At 35.1% G+C, this 9,490-nt stretch overlaps 2 pseudogenes; both read left to right on the forward strand.

The window, feature by feature from the left end:
• LOC102820019 overlaps positions 1-4,730 on the forward strand; it is a 34,121-nt pseudogene extending 29,391 nt beyond the window's left edge.
• A 1,833-nt stretch (positions 4,731-6,563) lies between these two features.
• Positions 6,564-8,111, forward strand: LOC102820408 (annotated as a pseudogene).
• The last annotated feature ends 1,379 nt before the right edge of the window (positions 8,112-9,490 follow it).

Below are 9,490 nucleotides of genomic sequence, written 5' to 3' on the forward strand. Positions count from 1 at the left end.
CACAGCCTTTCTCTTTCCATAAGTCTAGAGTCCTCAGCTGCTCTCTCTCCATGCCCTCATCTCTTTCTCCTTCTCTGGTGTTGCTGCTTCTCTGGTTAGGGTCCCACATTCTGTTCATGCTCTTCTCCTTTGGTGGTACTAGGATTCTCTGTTCCTGGATTTTAAGATTAACTGCTCCCCTCTTTTTGTTACAAAACTTATTCTGAAACTGTGTTGTTTTATTTTGACATTTTTATATTTGGTAACATTAATGCATGTCTTATATTAAACTATATTTGCACAAATATTGTAGTCAATTTATTATAATATTATATAATTTTTATCTGTTTATAATTGATAGGCTTGCATCATTGTTAGTGTTGTCTATGCCACAGAATATTGAAATGATTATAACAACTTTGTAATTGATTTGTGGAGTTTCATAGCTTTGACTCTTTTACATCAGATTACACAGCGCTGAGACAGTACATTTCTTAAATGATGAAGAACTTTTTATGTTAGATTTCAAATAATGAGAATGAGAAGCTATTTTCTAAATTTTAAGGATTTATGACAGTGGTAATAGATTATCTCCTTTAAAGTCACATAGAAGTAGCTGAGACAGAATCAAAGTTGTATGTTACTCCAAACATTGTGAGCCTTACATGTTAGGTCAAAAAATAGACAAACTGGATTCAAAACATAGAATGTGCAAATTGACAAAAGAAGACATGTATAAGAAATGCTATTGAATCTAGAAATGTATGATATAGGGACCAAATGAATGTGGATGATAAGAAACTGATAATATATTGTTGGATTTTAAATTCTCTGCTAGTCACACTGAGGCAATCAGACAATTGATAAGAAGTTCTAGATTATTTATAAATAAGTTTGAGGAAATGTGACTGAGGGAAAAGGGAAACTAGTGGCCAAGCACAGATTACTTATGTATGCATGTTTAGTTATTTTCAGCCTTTTGGAAATAATTGCTGAGTGAGATAGCTAACAAATTTGAATGTGCCTGATCAATTGGAATAGATTTATATGACGGGAATACAGGATTCTGACCACAATTCCAGGAGAGTTTAAAATTTCAAGCATGACTAAACTGTTTATCACAGCTACTATGAGTAGGTAGACATGAGGTATCCATACTGGTTATATTAAAACTTCTATTGTCTTATTAGCACTTTCCATTCAAGTTCACTGCTGTGAAGGGGTGAACATGGACATCTGGACTAATGTTCTAAGGAAGTTGTGAGATTCTTAAAACAAGTGATGAAACATAGATTCATCCCCCGGAACCTGAGAGTAAATGGCAGAGTATGGAATGTGGCATCCTCAATCGCCAACAAAGAACAAGTTCAAAAGTCAGGCATCCGCTAGAAAATCAGTGCTACAGGATTCTCAGTGGCCAATATTAGAACACAATGAGGAAAAATGTTCAAAAATCAACAGTGAGATGCTCAATGAAGGGCTGAAGCTAGTGATCTTGCATGATAATGCATGTCTGCACACCTCTGCCCACACTTTTGACCCTCTGCAAAACTTTGCTTTGAGGTGTTAAAACATCCTTCCTATAGTCCTGATCTTGCTCCATCAGACTTTCACCTGTTTGGTCCCCAGAAAGGAGCTTTTCCAAGGACAAAGACTCACCTCTGAAGAAGAAGTAAAGATAGTGGTACATCTGTGGCTGGTAGCTCAGCCTAAAACATTTTTAACAAGGGAATAAAAAATCATTTTGACAGATGGACAAAGTGTATTGAAAAGCAAGGAGATTGTGTTAAAAAACTATGTATTTATCTTTTCTAAAAGTTGATTAAAGTAAATTCTACAGCTAAACTGCAGATCATTTTATATTCACTCTCATACCCAGAAATGTAGAGATTAAATTTTCTCCACTAAAAAGTAGGTATCACTTGTAGGAAACTGTTTAGCTTAGTCTGCTATTATTAGTCTACTTTTATTTGTTTAATAGTTGACTACTAAGGTATTGCTGCCATTATGTACTTCTGACACATACCTATCCTGTATAGGCTTTCCAAAGAGTGGTTAGTGGCTTTGAACCAGCAAAATTGCAATTAGCTGTTCAGTGCTTATCCTACACCACACCAGTACTCCACTAAAGTATGTTGTTGTTCGTAAGTGCTGTCGAGTCATTTCTGACCCATATCAATTCTGACCTTTACCGATTCTGACCCAGGTCAATAGCTAACCTCTATAGGGTTTCCAAGGAGCAGCTGGTGAGCTTGAACCACTAATACTGCAGTTCAAATGACTTTGCAGTCTGACACATTAGCCCACAGAGCCACACAAGGACTCCACTAAGTGTGTTAAATCTAATAGACTAATGCTTCTGTTGAGAAAAGTAACAGCCAACCATGGATCTACAGGTGGAGTTAAAGAGCTCGAACATAACTGAAGGAGAATGTGCTAAGTAACATGGCATAGTAATAAGACTGTCAGGGTAATCTGTCTCCAATCTAAGAAAATAAAATAACATCTCAGGTATGTAGCTATCTTTTGACTTTAAGTGAATGAATAAATTATGTAGAGGGAATTTCATGAGGCAGTTTAACTATACCATAAACCTTCTTGTTGAGATAATTGATTCTTTTAACTTTTATAACTTTTTATTGTGAATTGTGTGTAGGTTTTCAGAGAAGATCATCCGTTTTACATTCATACACATTTTGTTTCATCTCACTGATTGCAATCTTCTCAATGAAACATCAGTTATACTTTTTCCTCCTTGTGTCTTCTCTTTAAATTCCTCCTTTCCCCACCCTAACTTTACTAAACTCTCCTCTAGGGTATATGCTGCCCTGTTGATCTTAAATGATTGATTATTCTAAGGTGTAGGCACCACTTGAGGTATGAATCTAGGAAAATTGCAAGTTGTCAAAAATGAAATGGGACGCATAAACATCCATTTTCTAGGCATTAGTGAGCTGAAATGTACTGATACTGGTCATTTTGAATTTGACAACTACGTGGTTTACTGTGTCAGGAATGACAAATCAAAGAGAAATGATGTAGCATTAATTATCAAAAAGAAAATTTCAAGATCAATCTTGAAGTACAGCACTGTCTGTGGTAGAATGATATCCATGCACCTGCAAGGAAGACCAGTTAATACAACTATTATTCAAATGTATGCAACAATCACTAAAGTCATTGATGATGAAATTGAGGAATTCTACCAATTTCTTCAATCTAAATTGATCAAATATGCAATCATGATGTATTGATAATTACTGGTGATTGGAATGCAAAATTTGGAAACAAAGAGTAAAGATCAGTAATTAGAAAATAGGGCTTTGGTGATAGAAATGATGCTGGAGATTGTGTGATAGAATTTTGCAAGACCAATGACTTCTTCATTGTAAATATATTTTTTAAACATAAAAGACACCTACACGAATGGACATCACCAGACAGAATACACAGAAATCAAATTGACTACATATGTGGAAAAAGATGGTGGAAAAGCTCCATTGTTGTTGTTGTATGCTATGAAGTAGTTTCTGACTCATAGAGACTGTGTCTGTATAAGGTTTCTGAGGCTGTAAATCAGAAAGCCTTATTTTTCTCCTGCAGAGCAACTGGTAGTTTCAAACTACTGACTTTGAGGCTGTTGTATAAGGTTTCCAAGGAATTGCTGGTGAGCTTGAACCACCACCTTGTGGAGCAAACTGAATTTGTAGTCCAGCACTTGAACCCACAGTGCCACACTAGACCTTGAGGTTAGCAGACTACATCTGTGGAAAAAGATGGTGGAAAAGCTCCATATCATCAGCCAAAACAAGGCCAGTGGCAGACTTTGGAACAGATCATCAATTGCTCATTCAGGCTGAAGCTAAAGAAAATGAAAATAAGTCCATGAGAGCCAAAATATAACCTTGAACATATGCCACCTGAATTTAGATATCATGTCAAAAACAGATTTGATTAAATAGACACTAATGACCAAAAATCAGGAGTTGTGGGATAATATCAAGAATATAATACAGGAAGAAAACAGTGGTCATTAAGAATATGAGAAAGAAGAAAAAGACAAAAAATGTATGTCAGAAGAGACTCTAAAACTTGCTCTTCAGCTTAGAGATACTAAAACAAATAGAAGAAATGAGGAGGTAAAAGAGGTGAATAGAAATTTTCAAAGGGCAGTTTGAGAAGACAGAAATGTGCAAAGATCTGCAATAAGAAAACTGAAAGGGAAGAATATGTTCAGCATTTCTCAAGACGAGGGAACTGAAGAAAAAAACCCAAACCACAAATTGAAAAAATTGAAGGATTCGATGGGAGAATATTGAATGATGCAGAAAGCATCAAAGGAAGATAGGAATACACAAAGTCACTCACTATACTAAAAAGAAATGGTCATCTCTCTTTCGGGTCCTTGCTTCCAAGGTGACAAAGAAAAGGAAAAAAAACAACGGTCCTACCAATAAAAAAAAGCCTATTTGCTGCGCAAACTGCACCCGCTGCTTGCCCAAAGACAAGGCCATTAAGCTCATAATTCAAAACTTGCGCGAGGTCACAGCCGTAAGGGATATTTCTGAAGTGAGTGACTTCGATGCACAAGTGCTTCACAAGTTGTACGTAAAATTCCATTATTGTATGAGCTGTGCCATTCACAGCAAGGTGGTCAGGAGCCATTCTTGTGAAGCTCGAAGGACCGTACACCCCAACCCTAATTTAGAACTGCTGGCGCTGTCCCACGACCGCCAACGAAGCCCATGTAAATAATTGAGCCCTTAAAGGCTGATGTAAAACTAACCTGCAAGAAAATTAAATGATAATTATGCTTCTTGGTGGAAAATATAAAAACCATTACAAGAGACAGCATAATCAAGAGCCAATAATACTGAAGGAAGAAGTCTAAGGTACACTGAAGACAAAGCACAGGGCTTCTGAAATTGACTTAATGTAAGCTGAAATCTTTGAAGAAACTGATGAGACACTGGAGGTACTCACTCATGTACACTAAGAAATTTGGAAGAGAATTACCTGGCCAACTGATAATTGCATACTCCAAAAAGAAGTGATCCAACAGAATTTGGAAATCATTGAAAAGTGTCATTAATAGTGCATGCAAATAAACTTTTGCAAAAATATTTAACGAAAACAGCTGCAGAATACATTGACAACTTCTGGAAGTTCAAGTCAGAGTCTGACCAGGACATGGAATGTGGAATATAATTTCTGACATCAGATGGATATGGATGAAAGCAGAGAATACCAGAGATTTGTTTGCCTGTGTTTTATCGACTGCACTTTCGATTGTGTGGATCATGACAAGCTGTGCATAACATTGTGGATAATGAATATTCAAGAATACTTAATTGTGCTCATTTTTGTTACTGTTAAGTGCCATCAAGTCTATTCCAACTCCTAATGACTCTGTATAGGGTATCCAAGGAAAGGCTGGTAGGTTTGAAATGCCAACCTTGTGGTTCAAACTGACCCTGTAGCTCAGAACATTATCCTGCAGTGCCATACCATCTGTGTATAAACCAAGAGGCAGTTGTTCAAATAGAACAAGGGAACACTGAATGCTTTAAAATTAGGAAAGATGTGTACCAGGGTTGTATTCTTTCACGATACTTAATCAGTCTGTCTGCTGAGCCAATAATTTGAGAAGCTGGACTATATTAACAAAACTGTGGCTTCAGGGTTGAAGGAAGAATCATTAACAACCTGAAAATGATACAACCTTGCTTGCTGAAAGTGATTAGGACTTGAAATATTTAGTGATGAAGATCAAAGCCAGCAGGCTTTGGTATTATTGCACCTCAGTGTGAAGAAAACAAAAATCCTCCTTACCAATGGAGCAATAAATAAAATCATAAATGGAGAAAAGATTGAAGTTGTCAAGGACTTCGCTTTGGTTGGCTCCATTATCAACACTCATGGAAGCAGCAGACAAGAAATCAAATGATGTATTGCAGTAGGCAAATCTGCTACACAAGACGTCTCTAAAGTGTGCAAGAGTAAAGACGTCAATTTGAGGACTAAGGTGTGCCTGACCCAACCATGATATTTTTAAGTCTCAGATGTATTTGAAATATGGACATAAATAAATATTGTAGAATTGTTCATGCATGTGAGTTAAGGTTTTGGATGAGAACATTAAGAGTACCTTGCACTGTTAAAAGGACAAACAAATCTATTTTGGAGGAAGTACAGATAGAATGCTCCTTAGAAGCCAGGATCATCAGACATTGTTTCTCATATTTTGGGCATATTATCAAAAGGAACCAGTCCCTGGAGAAGTACATCAAGCTTGGTAAAGTAGAGGGTCATTGAAAAAAAGTAAAACCTCAACAAGATGGGTTGGCACAGAAGCAAAAGCAATGGACTCAGTCATAGCAATGATTGTGAAGTAGATGTAGCACTGGGCAGTGTTTCGTTCTGTTGTGCATGAGAATTCTGTTGTGCATGAGTCAGTACTTATCATACTAGCTAGTACTTGAGCAGCACACTTTGGCATCATTTTTAAATACCCAACAAAGACTACCAAATGAAATTACCAATAAAACCCCAAAATGTATATGACTAAATATACTGGGAGAAGGATGCCTGTGTACAGTGTGAGAGGATGCTATAGAAATGTTTTGCTTCTCTGCATATGTCTGCAAATGACCACGTCAACACCCTGAGTATTATTGATGTTGTAGACACAAATAAATTTTAGTGAGTACCAAGCATATTTTCAAATATATAATCTGTAAAAAATATCAAGTGTGTGTACTATATAAACAGTCAATGAGATTGATCAACACAGTGACTACAACAGGAACTCACAAATAACAACTGGGAGGATGATGCAGGACCAGTGTTACATTTAGAGGGTTGCTTTGAGTTGGAACCAACTCAAGGGCATCTAACAACAATCCCTATTGTCTCTAAAGATCTAGGAAAATAAATAAAGTTATCATCTTCTGGTTGAATAGCTCTCACTTCATTTAAGCTTTAAGAATAACAGGCACTCTCTAGTTTCCATTGTTTTCATCCTTGCATTATTGTTATTCATAAATAACTATACTATAGATAAAGAGATAAATGAATAAATAACATTATCAGTATCTTTAAGCATTTAGTTCAACACTCCAAATTTCTTTTATCTTATTTTAAAAAAATCTTTACATAGAGATTATGCAACAGAGAAAGCTGAGGCCACCTTGAACATGGTTAACTAATGTCCAGGATGTTGCAAATGACTGTCAGGGTGTTTCTCCCACCAGGGAAGGGCTCACTTTACTCCCAGTGTTCCTGGGGTCAGTGCAGGGGAAAATGTCTTGTGTTTGTGACAGAGGTGAAAGAGGAACCCTCCACCATAAGGGAACAACATCTGTTTAAATTTTTCACAACAAACTATAAATCACATGACAGTATATGCAGCTACATACAGTGTAATTCCAACAGAAAAAGTGTTTGGGACGTCTTATGTTACTGTCTACAAAAGTCAGCCATACTTTTGAGCTCCTATCATTGACGACTCAACAAACAAGCTTAGAAAAAAACTTTTTTTAAAGTTTACATTCTAAAGAATATACAAAAGAATGTTTTTGGAATGTTGAGATAGACCTCAAACTCATTCCAGAGTCCTGGGTTTCAGTGAAGGAATAGAACAGTTAAATGAGAAAACAGTTCATGATGAAAATGGACACATTCCAGGTTGGGTACCAATAGAGAAAAATAACAAGCAATATTTCTGGCATTCCTCAGTAGTTAATTATGCATTAGAAATTGCTCTGGGATTGAAGCATTATCCTGATGATCCATGGCTTTTGGAAATTAGTACAGTACCACTATCGGATCTGTTAGATGAAACATTAGAGCTTAAGGAATAACTACCAATTGAAACCCATCTGGTTAGGAAGCAAGAAGCATCCACTACATCTTCAATTGTGCATGGAGAATTTCAAGTAAGAAACTGGCCTACATTGAAACACAATGGTGTGTTGTCCTGGTTAGAAGGTTACAGAGAGGGTAAAATGGAAGGAATAGTATGGCATTCCAATGATGGTGATTTAATTAAGGCACATGGCTATCATCTTGGTTTATATTAGCCAATTCCAGATATTTACATGAGTTCAAAAGATAAAATGTTTGTTGTATAAATGGAAATATAATTAAAATAAGCTTTATTTTGTTATATTTGGATCTTTAATATTCTGAACGTATAAAAGACAAAGATTTCTCAATGTTTCTGTTGTCTAAAGGTTTAAAGAAATGAATTTTCCAGTTGACTGTCTGTTCAAAATTTTGTTCAGAATTAGTAACTGATTTTAAACTCTAGATTTTAAAATGTAAATTACAGTAAGTTTCAAAGCTTATTCAAAGGTGTCATTCTATCCACTAGAATTGGGTAGTCATGTAAAGACAACAATTAATACAACAATTTGGGGTCATTTAATTTCAAAACTAAAGTTTAAGATCAATTTAATCTTTATAAACATTTAACAAAACATAGCTCAACAGCATAACCTTGTATTTTGAAATCAAGAATCATAGTATATACAAATAAGTATATAATTATATACATATAAATCCCCTACTTAAAATGTTAAAATGCATAATCTTATTTTTAAAACTTAGAACATTATGTATATAGTAACTAACCATAACTCATGGCATAGTTCTAATGTATTCTATATCTTCAAAAATAAGTATTTTTTGAAGTATTTAAGTATTTTAAATAATTTTGTTTACCAAAAATTATCACTTATATAAAAGGTGTATGTCAAGGAGAAGGAAATTCTGCAGTTCAGAGATTTCTAGATGGAATTTTAACTCACAAAATTAATTAATAGTTAACTTCATATATTTTATAGATAATGGGTGGTCATTAACAAATGGGAAAATTAACAGGACATTTCTTCTTAAAATTGTTGAGAGGCATCAGTTGTTGTTGTTAATTGCCGTCAAGTTGGTTGTGACCCATAGTGACCCTGTATAGGGTTTCTGAGGAGTGAGTGGTGAGGTTAAAACAGTGACTTTGGAGTCCAGTGCATTAACCCATAGTGCCATACCAGGACTCTAAGGTATCGATAAGACTAGCTAATTCTGTTCAGAAACCTTTTTAAACGTCTCTTGTAAGAGATTTTTAAAAAAAACAAAACTCTTTCTTGTAATTGTACAAGAAATCTTCAATTTTTTAAAAAATTAAGTGTCAAAAATTTCCAGTTTTCAGCTTTCTTATTTGTTCCTAATAGAAACATTATCTTTTTTAAAGTATATAGCAACATAATACATTGTCTAAAATAATTTCAAGTAAGAAACTGGCCTACATTGAAACACAATGGTGTGTTGTCCTGGTAAGAAGGTTACAGAGAGGTTGTCCTGGTTAGAAGGTTACAGAAAATTTTAATTAGAAACATGAAAGCCAAAACAATCTGAACAAAAGCAAACACAGCTAAAATCGCTGAAGTATTTAAGATTTAACTAATAAGATTTCATTGACTTGTTAGCTATCAAATTATATTGTTTGTTCTGTAAT

The sequence above is a fragment of the Chrysochloris asiatica genome, unplaced genomic scaffold (genome assembly GCF_000296735.1).
Source record: "Chrysochloris asiatica unplaced genomic scaffold, ChrAsi1.0 scaffold00093, whole genome shotgun sequence".
NCBI lineage: Eukaryota > Metazoa > Chordata > Mammalia > Afrosoricida > Chrysochloridae > Chrysochloris > Chrysochloris asiatica.